Source organism: Falco peregrinus, chromosome 3 (assembly GCF_023634155.1).
Source record: "Falco peregrinus isolate bFalPer1 chromosome 3, bFalPer1.pri, whole genome shotgun sequence".
In the NCBI taxonomy this organism is placed as follows: domain Eukaryota; kingdom Metazoa; phylum Chordata; class Aves; order Falconiformes; family Falconidae; genus Falco; species Falco peregrinus.
The window spans coordinates 57,710,273-57,728,287 of NC_073723.1; the positions used below are offsets into that span (position 1 = coordinate 57,710,273).

The 18,015-nt window shown below is 40.3% G+C and overlaps 1 protein-coding gene across 13 annotated transcripts in view; it reads right to left on the reverse strand.

The window, feature by feature from the left end:
• The window catches only part of GREB1L (GREB1 like retinoic acid receptor coactivator), a 144,684-nt gene that overhangs the window by 105,679 nt on the left and 20,990 nt on the right, over nucleotides 1-18,015 (reverse strand). Inside the window, exon 1 of one of the 13 annotated variants that reach the window (XM_027795143.2) lies at nucleotides 6,818-6,928. The exons of the other annotated variants lie outside the window; for them this stretch is intronic. The gene's annotated coding sequence lies outside the window, so the exon portion shown is untranslated. Of the gene's footprint in view, nucleotides 1-6,817; nucleotides 6,929-18,015 lie in introns of those variants that run through there. 13 annotated transcript variants of the gene reach the window in all.

Here is an 18,015-nt window from a genome sequence, read left to right on the forward strand (position 1 = left end):
AGTTTATATCCATTTAAAAGTACACCTAATTACAGTAGTAGCTATCAAGGCGACCTTTGAAACTCCATGCTCTTTTCTAACCTACATAACCTCATTTTTGCTAGCAAGTTAGCTAACATTGGACTCTGTGAAAATGAAGAATGCAAACAAGTTTTAACAATAATGTTTAAAGATGAAAAAAAAAATATTTACTGCAGAGCTGTAACTGTTTGAAATATCCAAAGACTGTCAAGTCAATGAAATTTAAGCCAGTTGTATAAGCAGCAAAACTGCAATATCCTTCTAAATTGAAACAAGCTATCCTACTTAGCAAGGGAATGTCTTAATTTTCTACTCCAGTCAATTTAAAAACAGCTATATTTTGAAGGATTGCATCTGACCCTGGGTCTACCTTGCTCGTATGGGGCCTCGTCCAGTGATTCACATAGCAACACACAGAGAAAAATGGCCACTGCAGAAACTAAAGGGACATTTCCCATTTTGCAGTCAATCCAGCCCAATCAGAGAGAAATTGAGCAAGTTAAGAGGGATTCTTCTGATTCTTAATGTATTGTCATGTAGCAAAATAAAATGCGACCATGAAATACAGTTATTCCAGAGTCACTTGCTAAATATCATACAGAATTTAATTGCACATAGATTTCTCTGTGAATTAAAAGTAAATATCCTAAGGAGTTTGACAACACAGACAAAATGAGCAATGACATATAAATATCACATGTACCTGCCTAAAGAACATGGTACCAAATAGCTAGAGTGTGAGGAAAACCTCTATGTGGAGTAAGCCTCTCTTTCCCTACCAAAGAACGGGCAAGTAAGCTAATACAGTGTAACAAAAAATGAGTTTAAAGGTACTTAAGAGCAATTTAAAGAACTGACTTCATGTCTTTTGCTCCTCTGCTACAGCAAATGCTATATTGCCATGAATTCACACTGTAGTGAAAAGATGTCATCTTCAAAATCAACTTCATGTTTAAATGCTGTTCTTCCTGCTCTGTCATTTCTGGTGATAAATACTAGGAAATCAATGAGGAAACATCATTTGAAGTGAGCCATTCATCATGTACCGAAAAGGGTAAGTACCCCATAAATTGCAGTGATCCGTTTCCTATTAGAATCACACAACAGAAGGCAACAGAGATGCCATTAGCAATTTTTATGACCTCCGTAGGTAGAGGATAAGGTTAGGAAATGGCTATAAAGCAGTTGTTGGGTGGGGAAGGAAGAAAATTTTCAAGAGAACCAGAGTTATTAGGAAACCAAGGGCGGGGGGTGGGGGGGATGGGGGCGGGCCAAGGGAAGAGACAACAGATAACAGCCTCACCAACTACACATCTTCATACTTAACAAATCTGTGGATTGACAGTTCTCCTAAGTGATGCTGAATATTTGAGTAAATTTTACAGTCAATAGAACCTTATTATACTGTGGTGTGGATGTAGGCCCCAAAAATTTGCTATCATTGCTATGCAAAACATGAAATAAAAATTCAAGCCTTAAAATGAAAATGCAAATTTTACAAAAGTCAAGTGCTGTGGGAGTTGGACTCAATGATCCTCATGTGTCCCTTCCAACTCGAAATATTCTATGATTCTGTGATTTTGATTTTGTCTCAGCCCTGTTTCCCTTCCCCATCCCATGCTGGGCAACACTCTGTGCTCTCTCCACCAAAAACAGGCAGGATGAATGACTAGGTAGAAAAAAGGATAAATAAAAATTACAATTTTTGGTGTGCCCCTTCACAACTTGCCAGCATCATATATAAGGACATGACTAAATACCAATCCTGAAAGAAGAAATGAAGCTTTATGCATGAATAGGCTACTCCTAAGGCACTGGGAGTGGGGTTGGGTAAAGGCAGGAGAAAAGAAAGGAAGAAATTGTTTTATTCTCAAATGTTCCCTCAATTAATTTTACTGTATTTAACATCTTCTCAGACTCAATTTGACATACCAGCAAGAGATTACATTTTTAAGGTAATCTCACTCTAAACCCACAAGATTTTTAAATCCATACACCAAAATACCATCTAGTCTTCTGAAACAAATCGTAGGAAAGCACCTCCTATGTGTCTCAAAATTCAAGAAAACAGGCAAAACCCCCACCTAATGACATTAATTAAGTTTAAGGGATGGAAAACCAAATTAAATAGAATAAAATGATTATGCATCTCCTGTGACCCAGGGTCTAGTCTGCAAACCACTGGGAAAAGCCTCTGACCTGTGTTATACATTAAGACAGTCTAAAGGAATGTTGAGTCAGTTCTGTTCTTGCTTCCTCCCCTCCCATACACCCACCACAAATGAACACTGAATATTTCAACAGAATTCACCACAGCTCAGTGAATCAGTATTTATTTACACAAGTCTTTGACATTAGTTCTTCCTTAGTTTCCACCTTACACAATACAGTGCAAGTCACTTGACTCGTTGGAGCCAAAGTTCCATGGAAATCCAGATTCAAAATCCTACATTCACTCCATCATGGCTAAACTGGAGCTGCAAGTGCATCTACCAGCCAGGACTCTGGTCCACTGACTGTGATAGTGGTGGTAAAAATATGACAGTCTAAATACCTAGAGAGGAATTTTCCCCTCAGTGATACCTGGTATCGCCTTACAAGCCACCCACAGATGAGCCCATCCCACACTAATTATTAAACTACTTTCTTTTGCCAGCAGCCAGGATCAAATGAATGTTATTACAGTCAAGAAAGTGAGGGGCTAGTTAGCCTTCATAAGTGAGATTGATTTCATCTACACGAAAGCGCGCTAATCACATTTCTTTTTTTAACATTTCAGACCAGCTTTCACACATCCTATCTTATTTTTTCCTCAATGAAGTTAATTTTGTGAAATAGTCAAGGGAATAATTGTAATAATTTAGGGCTTTAGCTGTTTCCCAGAGAGCCAATTTTGTGTTCCAAACAGTGCTACCAAGACCTTCATTAAGCTTTGTAAAATCAGAGCTCAGAACACGATCTCAGAGTAACGATGTTTTTCTTCCCTCTGTGCCAGTGTATCTGCCATACCCAGAACACAAGGGTACCATGACACAGTACCCTTTTGTAGCACACTCCCCTTACAGAGTAAAACCTTGGCATCTGCAATAAGTTAGGAAAAAACACTAAAAGTTATCTCTGCTTACACAGCTATGCTCAATTCAACGTTTTTTATGCATGACTGAAAGGAGTCCCCAAGTCTGCTGGCCAGCCAGGCAGCAGCCCCAAATTCAGCCATACAAACAGAAGTGGTAGGTACATCTTTACAGAAGGTTTTTGGGGAGCTTGCCAACTTTCCTAAAACCTGGTGTTATGCTGCAATTTCTAGCCTTAATCCATGATGCTATTTTTTGACTCCCAGGAACTCATTCCCAATCATCCTGCTTCACCAAGCTCCTTTCCCAGTGTTCCTGTATTCTGCTGCTGAGTTTGAGTCCAGCCTCTGCCTCAGCCCCGACTTGAGGCTTCAATGCTTACTGTGGCATGCTGGCACTTTGGCATTCCACATGACAGGCTGGCATGCACATCCCCACCTTTCCCTCAAAATTAATACATTTTTACTACTTTGGTCTTTGACCTTGGGTTTTTCTGACCCTGACCATGACCTGCGTCTATCCCAGCAGCAGCCTGACCCAGCCACTAAGGCAAACCCACCAATGTCCTAGCCACAGCAGAGATTGCAGAGTACTTGTATATAAGCACCAGATAGGGGGAGGAGGTGGGGGTTGCTTGATGATCTATTTTCATGAATACAAGCAGAAGTCAAGCAGCACTGCCAGTAGTCCTACAGATCAGTGAGAACACTGTGGTGCTCACTTCTTCCAAATCTGCTTCTCAAATGGAAGTGGCAGAGGTCTTTAGAGTTCCTCCCCTCAGATCATGGTGCTCCATGTGGACCACCAGCAATGAGGCAAGGCACTGTTAAGTCAAAAGGTTTAAGATATTTACTGACAGCATGTACTGGGTTTGCATTGCAAGGTTTTGTAGCAGGCGGGCTACAGGGGTGGCTTCTGTGAGAAGCTTCCCCTGCGTCTGACAGAGCCAGTGCCAGCCGGCCCCAAGATGGACCCGCCGCTGGCCAAGGCCGAGCCCATCAGTGATGGTGGTAGCGCCTCTGGGATAACATATTAAGAGGGGGTAAAAAAAACAACCAAATAATGGGGCAACTGCAGTCAGAGGCAGGCCTGAGACTATGTGAGAGCAACATCCCTGCAGACCCCCAGGTCAGTGCAGGAGGGGCAGGGGGGGCTCCAGGCGCCGGAGCAGAGATTCCCCTGCAGCCCGTGGTGAAGCCCACGGTGGGGCAGGCTGTGCCCCTCAGCCCGTGGGGGTCCGTGGTGGAGCAGATCCCCACCTGCAGCCCGTGGGGGTCCATGGTGGAGCAGATCCCCACCTGCAGCCCGTGGGGGTCCATGGTGGAGCAGATCCCCACCTGCAGCCCGTGGGGGTCCATGGTGGAGCAGATCCCCACCTGCAGCCCGTGGGGGGCCCCACGCCGGAGCAGGTGGGTGCCCAAAGGAGGCTGTGACCCCGTGGGAAGCCCAGGCTGGGGCAGGGTCCTGGCAGCGCCTGTGACCCCGCGGGGAGAGGAGCCCAGGCTGGGGCAGGGTCCTGGCAGCGCCTGTGACCCCATGGGGAGAGGAGCCCAGGCTGGGGCAAGTTTGCTGGCAAGCGCCTCTGACCCCATGGTGGACCCGCGCTGGAGTAGTTCACGAAGAACTGTAATCCATGGGAAGGACTCACACTGGAGAAATTCATGGAGAACTGTCTCCCATGGGAGGGACCCCAGGCTGGAGCAGGGCAGTGTGAGGAGCCTCCCCCTGCGAGGCAGGAGCGGCAGAGACAGCGTGTGATGGACTGATCGCAGCCCCCGCTCCCGTCCCCCTGCGCTGCTGGGCGGGGGGGGGGAGAGAAAACAAGGAGTAAATTTGAGCATGGGAAGAAGGGGGCAGGGGTGGGGGTGGGGAGAAAGCGTTTTAAGATTTACTTTTTATTTCATTATCTTCCTCTGATTTGATTGGTAAAAAATTAATTTCCCCAAGTCAAGTCTGTTTTGCTCATGACTGTGATTGCCGAGTGATCTCTCCCTGTCTTTATCTCAACCCAGGAGGCTTTCATTATCTTTTCTCACCCCTGTCCAGCTGAGGAGGGGGATTGATAGAGTGGGTTTGGTGGGCACCTGGCATCCAGCCAGCATCAACCTACCACACAGCAGAAGAGCAACAAGGTTAAAAACCCTTTTGATTCCATTTTAGGCATTACAATGAATGAACTGCTGTGGAAACACATTATTCTGATCTAACCCTCCTGTCTCCTCTCCCAGCTGGTTTGTTCAACTCCAGTCCAGCCCCAGTCATCCCATAGGATCCACATCACAATCCTAAGTTTTATCCCAGCCCAGCAACACTCTCCCATCATCCCAAGGCTCCTTACAAACCAGATCCCATGTTTGTATCTGAATTTGTCAGAAGCACTTGGTTTCATCACATCTTTTTTCCCCTTACCTCAGCAGTTCTCAGGCTCCTTGCCAACACCTTCTCAGTGTCACTGCTCAGCTTTGCCTTCAACAGCCCCTTCACTTCTGTCTTATTTTGATTACCATACGCTACCTCCTCACCAAGCTAATCTTGATTTCTTCTAGCATGTGCTTCCCTTCCAGTTTCCAAACCCTGAGATTCTTGTATGGCCCGTCCAATCTCCTCATTTTTTTCTACATCCAAGCTCCTATTTCTCAGCCTCCTTGTTTACTCCCCCCATGGTTATTTCCATTTCCTCACCGTCTAAGCCAAGCAGCTTCCACCTGCACATTGCCTAAATCCAACCAGTAAAGCCACACAGTCACACACACACACACACACCCAACCCTAAAAGTCTCCTCAGTTTCAGTGCCTGACCTTCAGATGGGTTGTTAAGGTCAAGGGGTACAACTAAAGGTTGTACAGCTGCAGGCTGTAACTGACTCATAATTTTAGCAGTGCAGCACTAGCAAGTTTCTGAGAGTGAATATACTAGAAGTTTTGGCTTTTAACGCTGATAACTTTGGCTGATTTCTGAAGGGACAGCAAAGATGCACACTCAAGATTAAATCTACTCCTGCCAAGCACACAGTAATTAGAGAGCAAGGATGTTTAAAAAAAAAAAGAGGCAAGAATGAACAATGTTTCCCTAGTATTTTCCGTTCTGCAAACAAAGCAATTGCTCCATCTGTGCGCCTGGATGCCAAAAACTGCCAACTACTTTGACTGAAACAAGGGGACAGAGTAGTCTGGAACAGCTGTTCAGCAAGCACCAGTTTCACACAAATGACTGAAGTCTGGTAAAGCACTGGAACACTAAATTATCTAACAGAAACTACTTACAAATCTCAGCAGATTACATTACCAGTTTCATCTGCAGTAACAACAACAAAAAAAAGTATCTTTACCCAAAAGTATTTGCAAAAGTATTCGCTGTTTCCTCTCATTTATTTCTGAAAGTTACTATTCCTTCATAGCCAATTTTAACCTTGGTAAGGCTTTTAACCTTCATATTGCCACCACTTCCCCAGCTCCCAAGAGGACTCAGAAAAGAACTTTCAAGCTTACACTCAACTTACTGTGTTGATACAACTAGCTTTAGACCAACTCCTTTAACTTAAGACAAAGTCATATAAATTTGCTATTACCAAACTCAAAGTCATTTATGTGTAATTTCCAGTCTCTTTTGAGACAAAAATCCTCATCATTAAGCAAAGCTCCTCTTTGCAGTAATAGATTAACAGTTTTGTAAACTGATAAAACTAAGCTCTAGTAACACATCTATCATACACCTACCATACCTGCATCAGAAGGCCCCAGATTCAGGGAGGTTCAAACTAACCAGCTCTACCCTGATGAAACTTTCCTCTGTAAAGGGAAAAAAAGAGGAAAAAAGCAAAAATTTCAGATGAAAAAGATCAGGTCATCTAATGCCTCTTGTCTTCTCAGGCTATTGAAAAAGATATTTCCTAGTGCTGTATACACTCCAGCTGTGACTCAGCTTCCTGATGTGTGCATGACCTGCACTCTGTCTCTCAAAATACTAGGCTAGTATTTTACTACTCCAGAAATCACCCAGAGCAGTAATTGGAAACAATGGTTTCCAAAGATACAAAAAATGGTTTTCTCTTCTCCATTTCTAATTTTTAATCTTGTAAGGGGTAGCTTAACACACTGAAATGCAGACTTCCAACATCCCACCCTGACCAGCACACACACTTATAAACAGATGTAAGACCACTGTATCATGGAAGAATTGGTTCAGAAGCAATTCAGTCATGGACATTCAAGTCTGAACACCTGAACTGGGAGAAAGAAGGTCCAGCCTATGGCCACGCTTCCTACAGCTGTAATTCCCTCCAAACACATGATGCCTGATCAAAAACAAAAACATATATTCACATATTTTTGGCCAAAGGTAAGTAAAGAGCTTTGTTTGAACGGCCTAGGCTTACCTCAAAAGGTCTTTATTCAAATTTTATAAAAAACTTTATTTTTTGAAAATTACCCTACTGTCACCGTTCACATGTATGGTCAGGAAGTACAAACCCACTGATTTTTTGCTTCACTAAAGATTAAACTGCAGGTTGGAAGGAAAAGAAAGTTATCCCAAAAGCACAACATGTTTTAAGAAGTTGATTTTCTTTTCTTTTTTAAAGATGGCAATAATATGACTAACCGAATAGCACCTCACAAAACAATAAAGCTAGTGAATCAGGTGCTCCTGTTTTTCACAGGAATACGAAGGAAAACTATCCAAGGCCTAACTCGCTTAAATTGCCACAGCACAGAAGTCAGACAGTTGCACTGACTTCATCACCACTCACAAAGCAGGGAAGGTAAGTCAATAAACTGACCCTCTAAGATCTGTCTAGTTCAGTAATTGTCATCAGTATCCAGTTGGCATAAAAAAAAAAAAGTAGTCATGATCATGACCTTTGCATTTCTACAAACATTAGCCATTGTCATGAGGAAGACCTCTTTGGCCTTATAATTTACATGCTGTTAACAACCAGCAAGAACACAGCATGTGTGTCGGTTACTAAATAATGTAAGAAAAATTGGATGTCACACTCATACTCTACTGTTTCTGTGCACAGCCATGCACATTGAAGCTTATTACATTTAAAACTTTAGATAAAATTTAAAATGAATCAAATTTTAATATTCACAGGCCTTTTTATGACTATATTATTACTGCTTTGGGGCAAGATGAAGGATTATTGGGTTTATTTGTATTATTTGTATTTATTTTGTGCTGTATCTTTTTGCCTGGTTTCTGAGGGAAATGTGGCTCAATTTATCATGTTTTCTGTCAAGTACCTCTTAAATCCACAATTCCATACAAATGAGACAGAGGTACAGAGGTCTGAAAGATACTTCATCCCCTCAATATTCATGAGGAAACCTAGCCAGTTAGGCAAGACATTTGATTGCGTCTCAGTTACAGGTAAAGGCAGTATAAGAAGCCATTGGAAGGGCTGATTCTAAATACAGAAAACATTTTAAATCAGAGTTTATCAATCAAGAAATCCAAATCTTTAGAAAACTAGGCTTCTTCAATTCTGACACTCCTGGAATTGCTTATAATACTTAGTTTTATTACCTATAAAATCAACATGGTGCAGAAAAGAAAACTGTACGCTGCTTTAATCTGGCTCACTGCCTGCAGAAAACACACTGTCAGCGAAGAACAGATCTAGAACACTTTCCCACACAATCAAAAACCAATGGGGTGGTCAGAACAACCTAAAACCAGACATGGCATGTCAGACCACAAGCCTCCCTCCTCAAGTCACACAGTACCCAACAGCAGATACTCAGCGAAGAATACAAACCCTGTGACATTCCTGCAGTAGTAATTATCCAAAATATTCTTCTAGCCTCCACCGATCTGCAGCTCAAGCCTCATTCAACAGCAACCATAAATTTATCCAGCTGCTTTAGAAACCATCTAAACTTTCAGTGTGCCTGCGTCCTGAGAAAGGAGTGCTACAACCCACCTCACACTTGCAGTTATCACCTTTTGTTTGCATTCAGCATGGCCCCTGCTAATTTCATTTGATGCTCCTCAGTTCTTTTTCCACAGAAGACATTGAACAGCTACCACCTTCTGCCCCACAGTATTTTATGGACCTCAGCTGTCTTACTCCCAGGCTGAAGTCTACTTAACATAGTTCCTTACGTAGTAATAGCTGTTCTACATCTTCAATCACTCTTACTGCTTTCTCTGTATTTTTTTCATTTGTAGTATCTATTACTGCAGAAAAGAGAGTAAAGAGACAAACTGCACATGACCTTCAAGATGTAGGTATGCCAAAGATGCATGTGCATGGCAGAATCATGTATTTTGCTTTTGGTTTTTCTGCGCCCCCCCGCCCCCCCCAATGGCTTTTAACATTTGCTTTTCTTTGTCTCTTCCCCCACCATTACGGGCCATTAAACTAGCATGTTAATAGCACTCTCCATTACAATCTCAAGACATTGTCTCTGAGCAATAGCCCGTTCAGAGCACCTATACAAAACTGACACACATGCATGCACTTTCTAAGATATATACTGAGGAATTTCCAAAAAAGAACACTGTATGTTGCCTGTAGTACTACCCCAGTCCATCACCAAGATGGAAAAGAAGCAAGACAACCAGAATTCAGCTCTATCCTTCCTCTTCTGTTATTATGGTAGGTGATTGATTCTGTTACAGTGTTTCACAATGAGAAAGACAACATCGCATGTGAAAGAGAGATAATAAATCCTAGGCCAGCTTCAGTGGACTAGAAATTCTGCATATGGTATTTGAACAGCCCAAGAATTCCAACAAACCTTTTCATCAACTCAACCTGAAATTTAACACAAACCAATGTTGCACTTAACTATATATCGTCTTCATCCCATACTAGAAAATGTGTAGCAGGTGATAGGTTTCATTAGAGAAATTTCAGTACAAAAGAGGATTAAATCACCAAAATATAAATACATATTTATATAGGTATCTGTAAGTAAATTAAGTAATTGAGTTCTTTTTCAGGAATAACAAATTACAAGCAATTACAAAGACGATGTGAATGTAATTTATGTGCCTGCTCTGTCCCCAAAAATCTTCAGCAACAAAAAACTGAAGTTAAAAAAAAAACCAAAACAAAAACCAACACCAACACCACAATAATCAATCTGATCTGAGGGGTTGTGAGCAATGTAGAAGTAAATGACACTTTTAGTATGTGGATAATCACATAGGCACATGTTGCTCTATACTGACCAGTCATAAAAGATCACAGAAGCAGCAGAACGCACACTGTGTGAAAACCAGAAGATAAGGTGGGTTTTTCCTCTCTCTTCTCCTTAAGGCTGGCAAAGATCAGTGAAATTAAACACTGCCCAAGGCAATTGTTAAAAGCAGTTTGGCCATTAAAGTCATGTCATCTGGTGACCCAACTGACCTACATTAAACCCAGGCTAAAGGGCAATGTCATCTTTCTTTTCCTTCAGATAGCATGACTTTGCATCTTCAGCACAGATGGAAGACAACCCCTTTTTGGCCTTCTGGTTTCCACTGTATCCCTTGCTCCAAACCAGTTAGCTGCAGCTGATCTTTTGTACTTGTTTGGCCTCAGCAGTACTGCGGTAGCATGGAAGAGAGCTGAAAATGAGCAGATCTTCTCCCTTAAGGGTATTCAACTGGTATCTATCTAACCAGGGGCTGTAGCAGTCAATATACTTAATGATGAGAAAGATCCACATGCTAATGCAAATATTACAAGAATTGCCTACTTTTTTTTTTTTAATCATTCAATACATTCATTTTGGAGAGTTTGAGTACGTGAGTCATGTTATAATCACTTTTATATTAAAACATTGAATATCAGAGAAGAGGTTGCTCAATGAGTGATTTACTTTAGATCTACTGCATGGCCTACAGTTTTTCCACCCAGATTTGAGAGCTGCCATGCCAATAATGGGGATTCCTTTAAGAATTTCTCTAAAACTTTAATCCTTTACAAAGATCATTCACAATCCACTGAAATGCAGTTCCACAGATAGCACACTGGGTCATTCCAGCTCTAACCCACTTGAGCATTACTGTGCTGAAGATCCGTGACCATTGCTTGCAGAACTGCAACAGAAGTAACATCCTCCAAGCGCAATCTACTGTGCATCTTTTATACATTTTATTGACAAATTGAGTACAAATGGCTCAAGTAGGAGCACTTACACTAGTTGGTTCAGTGATGACAAATGTAAAGGAACTGGAGTTTGCTCTTGTTGGATACATACAGAAAACTGCCTTTTAAATCAGAAGATTTGCATTTAAATTAGGTCAAACAGATTTAACTGTTACTTAGAATCACAGAATAATTCAGGTAGGGATGGATATCGGAAGGCCCCTATTCCAACTTCCTACTAACAACAGCATTAGCTGTGAGAGCAGACCTGCCTGCTCAAGGCTTGGCCCAATCAAGCCTTGAAAAACCTCCAAGGGGCAAACTGCACAGCCACCTTGGGTAACTCATGCCTCTGCTTGACCATGGTCAGGGTGAAAAGGAAAGCTGCTTCCCAGCTTGTCAGTCCCCAGACCGTCTCATTACAAGGTCTGTGTGTGGAAATTCCATTAGGTCAGTTCATAGGAAGGAAAAAGGATAAACAAAATAACAGGTTTGTACTGTTTATTATCAATCTCTTAATTTATGCAGTTATTGAGGAGAAATCCCACCTTATTCAATGACTTTCTTGTAACAAACTGTGTTCAGCACAGGCTGTTTTAAGAAGAAACAAAGTAGATAAAATCTTGCAGCTTCAAAAGGGTTCTTGAATCATTTCTATGTTCTGCTCTCCCATCAGAAAAAACCACTTAAAACTAAAGAATATTCTTACAATTCATTCCATCTTTGCTCAATATGGGCTGCAAGACAAAAACACTTATTTACACTGCAAGAGCTTTCTTGTCTGTTAACAAAAGACATTTTGAGGAGCTGGCAGTGTGCCAGGAATGAATTTTATAGCTTGATCCTGCAATGTCTGCGCCTCTTCATCAGCCATCTTTGTCAATGGGAATAAACTAATAGGCTGCCTAATGGCTCAGGAGAAGATAATTTAGATCATCTTCAGTTTCATCTTATGCAAATGTATAATACATGTATGTTTCATAGTGTGGTATTTCTCTATAAATTACACATCTGCTAAAGCATCAGGTTGTTTTTACCCATAAAGAATAAAAGTTATTCCCTTGTTTGAACCAGGAGCACACTAAACATTGTTGCTTTTACAGTCAGTCAACGAAATCTTTTAAGAGAACTGCAGAAATTTATGCAACGTGTAAGAATGCAAACAGATAAATCAACTCAAAGTTTAACTTTAATTTGGTTTAAACAGCCAAACTATGTGGAAAAAAAGTCAAAGACATTGACATTTGAACTACAATTGTTTTCTCTGCTGCTTAACCACACCTAGATCTACTGAGGTAAATACGCTCTACCCCACTGAAGGGTAGCATCTTACCACTGAAAGATGTGAAGAGACATTTAATGAATAAATCCTTCTGACTGCTATTTAAGAATTAAGGCATTCAAACATCTTCTATTTTTTTTTAAAAAAGCAATGTATTTTAACAAAAAAAAATCAAAGTTGCAAAATCCTATTCTCAAATTCACTGTCAAGGTTGACACCCTTGCTTATATAACTCTCTCTCTCTCTATATATATATATATACAGAAACATTACACATACATTTCTAAAAAGACACACACATGAAGCACCTAGTAGGAACTCCTACAATCTAATCACTGAACAATGTGTTGAAGGGAAGAACATGTACCTAATGCCTCGTGAAAGTTTAAGCTTTTTATGACTACATTAACACGTTTCAGTTTGTCCAAAACACACACTTTCAAGAGAAAGGTTTCCATTGGATAGACTCCTTTCTTAAGATTACCATGAAAGAGAAGTTTTCAGAAGAAATTTAAAATAGAACCTAAAAAGTTGACAGAAAAGCAGTATTCCACATGGGCTGGTCAAGTAATTCTTGTATAGAAAGAAAAGCAGAACAAGTTCTTTAGCTAGCACACTTAGACTCTGTATTAAATATTCTGGTATATGGCTTATTGCATCTTTCATATTCAGAAATGAAAGTTATGTCTTAAGAGCCATGCCTGGAATACTCGCAGGCACTACCCAACCCATCAATTTAATACAGAATGAAATCAAAAGCTGAAGCTTAGCGAAGAAAAATCTCAAACAGAAATTAGTGGCTTTTAGTTTGTTATTCAGCACAAGTATCTTTTCTTATTCTTACTCCAAAGGCAACTGGCTGAAGTGCCAGTTATTGTGCGCAACTGCTTAGAAGCTAAGCGATGAGAAGCTTAACAGAGGATATTGGCACCATTTTAAAACATGGTAGAGTGAGAGTCTGGGAGTAGAACAGGGCAGCATGAAAAAAAATAATTCTGTCCTCTGGATTTCCCAGTTCAAAATACCTTGTGTCATATTCAGTATCATGCCCTAATGAATTATATATTACCGAAGCTTATCTGGTACCTGCAATATTTTACAAGATGCTTACCAGATATGCAACATTTGCCTTTTGTAACATACCAATTCTCCTTGCCTCTTGTTGAAATTGACACATTTGTTAGGATGGCAAAATCACACTTGCTTTAAACACAGGCCACAGATGTCTAGATAAAGGAAAGCTCTTCCATTTAACTGCATGTAATATTTCCTATGAATTTATGCTAAGCCAAACAGGGTTTCTATTATTGTGGGGTTTTTATTCAGACTATAACTTCCACATAATACGTGGATGTTCTTTTGTGCAGTGTTTGAAAAGCGTTTGTATACAAGGCCCAAGGCAGCATTGCTGCATTGACGACTGGCCTAACTAAATGTGTAGGTTCTGGCTCTTGGCAACTACATTTTCTCCAGAAAGCAAAGCCATACACTTTTCATAAAAGCTAGTGAAACCTTCCCAGATAATTCTTTAATTTCTGTACATAGGCAGAGTCAAGCATAACAAGCAAACCCCTTAGTCTAAACCTAGCTCCCTAAAGCAAACAAAAGAGCAGGCACAGCAAGAGGAGACCCTAGCTGCCCCTGCTACCAGCACGATAGGACAGCAGTAGAAGTGTGCTGGGCACCCCCAGACATCAGCCAGCAGCGGGGTATCCATGTGTTGTGGGGAAGCCTGGTTAAACTCACAGTCCAGCTTCAGCCATGGGACCCCCTCTGCGTTTCACCTACCAACTTTCTTCCTAGAGCAGCTCAAAACAAAGTAACACATACAGCAATAAACATCCAGGATGTGGAGTAACGGGTTTTGACTGCTCAGATTCTATTTATGTATTTCAAGAAGTATTTTGTTCTTAAATTTGCTTCTTTTTCCCTGCTCCCTGTTTTTCCCCAGAAATGGAACCAGTATTTTTGTCAGCCTGATGTAAATTGCACATGCTCAGTTTACCTACCCTTATTTGCTTAAACACACATTCTCTGTACTCACTAATTTTACGAAGATCATTTTCTCTCTGTTGCTAGACATTTTTTTTTTTTTTTTTTTGACAGCTATTACAAACCATCAGGTAAGCTTGTATTTCCCAAACATGAAACAAACAGTACCTGCCTCCATGGACATGCTGATCTAGGCTCACAAGCCTGAAGTACCTGCTGCGGTACAGTAAGAAACAGCTGCTAATTCTGGTTCTATTGCAGTTTTGTGCTTCCAGTTCTGCAGTTCTCCATTTATTTTCCCTGTCTGATGCTTGATTACAACGCCGTTTGAACAGAACATAAAGTCACAGTTAAACCAAAAAAAATTAAAAATCTACTATTAAAACCAAAAGTGTTGCTTTAGAAACTCAGAAGAGGCAGAAACAAAGAAAAAATACTTTGAAAAATCCATTTTTGTGCAAGACTTGCTCCTGCCTTTTGGATGGGGAAGCAGAAGAGGGAAAGAGGATGGATGGATGGTTTTCATTTGCAAAGTCCAAGGGTTCCTTGAGGTCCACACAAATTCTTTTAGATTATATTTGGAATGCCATGCATACCCAAAGCACCCAGACATCCTCCCCACTCCCTACAGTAGAGCCCCCCCGGTCTCCTCTGAGGGCCTCTATACAGCAGAGATAGGTAAATGTTCATCCCTGCTCCTGCAGGGAAAGAGGGTACTTACTACAAAATGTAAAAAATATACCAGAGGGCTACTACAGTTTTCTGCATATTAACTTTCAATGATTATTCCAAGTTTGTAAAGCAGCAATACGAACTTTTATTTTTTTTAAAAAAAGCAAGTTCTTGTGGACCCTTCTGCATTCAAATCTGTCCTTAAAATCTTAACACTCTCACAACTTCCCCCCCCCCCCAACTAAGGAATTTACAGGCACTCCTAGTAAGCTTACAACTGCCACATGTTGAACACTCGTAGCTTTGGATCTCAAAAGCTTCACAAGTTATAAAGAATTTGTTTCCCCTTCCTGTTACAAAACTTTCAGGAAATTTAAATAAAAGAAGCTTGCAAGTGTGACAACCGGTTTAAACAAGTTTAAAAAATCATTAATACAAAAATTAAATTTTTAATAAACAATTCTATGGTGCACAGCATCAATTTTTCTTTTTAGTTGCATACCTTCTTTCTCTTATGCACTGTATGTACCTTTAAGTAAGATGGAAGGAAGATAACTATTCCTTCTGGAATCTCACAGAAGTATACATATTTCCATATATATACATATCTATTCCTTCATTCAGCTTTTTGTATTTATCAGAAAGATTTAATTCTAGTTATAAATAGCTTATTATAAAAGCTAAATGTCCACAGACATTTTGATATTAAATCACACCTTTGTCCAGGGCAACGTACCAACCACAAGTGTAGAACTATTAAGTTTACCTAATCAAAGACTTCTCTAAAGACACTTTAAACTGATAGTATTTGATGAGTGCCAAGCACCTTCTGTCCTTCACTGCAGGGAATAATTCAGTCTGCATTTGGCTTCACCCCTCTGGTGTCAGCCATCCATCTGTCACCTCCCTTCTGGGGTAATCTGCTCTGTACTTAGAGTATCTGCACACTAGCCTCCTAAGTCTCATCTACCTCAAGAAATGTACCTCTTGCTGATACTGGGGGTAGTGATGGTTGTAACCAAACATGGGTAACTACTTGCCTAGCTAAGCACAAACCACCATCAGCAGCATCTGGTAAAATTGTAATAAAATGGCATTCAACAGGGCCTCTCCAGCTTACGCTTCCAAACTATATTTAGCCACAAATAAGCAGCAAGAACATTGGTTTATATAACCTACCTTCATACAAACTGTAATCTAAGGGCATACTCTCAGTCTCGCCTAGATGAAGATGGCATAGACAGTGGTGATGATTTATTTTAGCAGCACGGGGATCTCACCCACAGTTAGTGCCACTGCATGAGCTTGTCCAATAAAGGGCTCCAGAACATTCAGCAATGGGCTCATTTCAAAGACACACAGAGAGAACAATACCTGCATCTTCCCCAGTCTGGTAGGATTCTTCTCAACTAGAAATATTTCATTTCTGCCAGGCAAAAAGGACTCATTATATACCATACCTCAGCTGCATACATTCTGCTTCAGACCGTATACAACAGTCAGCATTAACACAGCTGCAATGTCCTAGACAGCACCATGAGAAGCTACAAAACAAACCGAATCCCAAATTTGATCCCAAGCCCACTTGACACATGCAGTCTCACAGAAACTTAAGGTGATTAGTCTGACACAGCTTTATTATAAGGGGAGAATGGGCAACAAATTAAAAAAAAATTCAGTCACAGGAAAAATATTGCCTGTTGCTAGAAAATTAATTTGTAGGATTGCTTGTTCTTAAATTCTGGCACATAGGTAATACAGTTTGAGAAGAGACTGTTTTAATGAAATTTAGTTTTAAACAAGGGCTTTTATGCAGGGTCAGAAATGCTACTGCTAACTGCAGAATTACAGATGAGCACAGGTTGCACACATGGATATATAATAAGCAGCTCACTTTATTAAATGAAAAAATGCAACAAACTCAGTTTCTAGCAATGAGAAAGATCAGAAACGTGAATGATTCAGTATGTATGAAGTAATATTTTTTTAATCTAATAGAGCTTTAACAACAGTTTTAGAGTTTCCCCTGCCTCTTCCAACTGTTCACACTATCATTCTAGCAGCATCAGTCGTAAGCAGCAGCTCTACAGCAAGGTGCTAACAAACTGATGTTTTAAAAGCTTTTAAACTACAGCAGGCAAAGAGCAAAAAAACATTCTGGAGGCAAGGGGAGTGGAAGGAGTTAAAAAGAAACCATACTGAAAACCATCAATGAAACAACAAAGATTTAAACTTCATCCTTTTTACAAAAACAGCAATTACTTAAAACGATGGTATAAATGTACAATCATAGCGCTAGTTGGCTGTGTATGAGTGGAATTAATTATATGCTTTTTTAATTAAAGCACATATATACTTAAAACTAATAAATCATTATCATTATTAAACTATTAAAACTATTTGATTATATAATTAAAACTGTACCCTAACTGAAACATTGGGAAATCACTAATAGGAAGAGTTCCAACCTTACCTTTTGCCTGTCATGATCACAGTATGTAATCTTACATATACACAGCATTAAAACCTCCTGTGGCACTTTATATGCACAGATTAAGATCAACGGTTTTCCTTCCAAACTTGTATCTGGCCATTATCTATATTTTACAGAAAGAAAACTATGACCCAGGAAGTTTAAAATTACTCATCTAACAGTCAACCCACAAATCAGTGTGATGTTAACTCTTGAAACTAGTGAGGCCTATTACATTTGCACCATTTTTTTTTAAAAACAGCTCTCCCACCACAGATGCAGAAGTTACTTGCTGCAGCAATGCACAAATTTTCAAGAAGTCAGCAGAAACTAAATCAATTTAGAAAGGCATCCTCTTGGAGACACATTTACAAGCCTGACCATCTCCTCCACAATACAGTTTTCCAGGGAAGATGC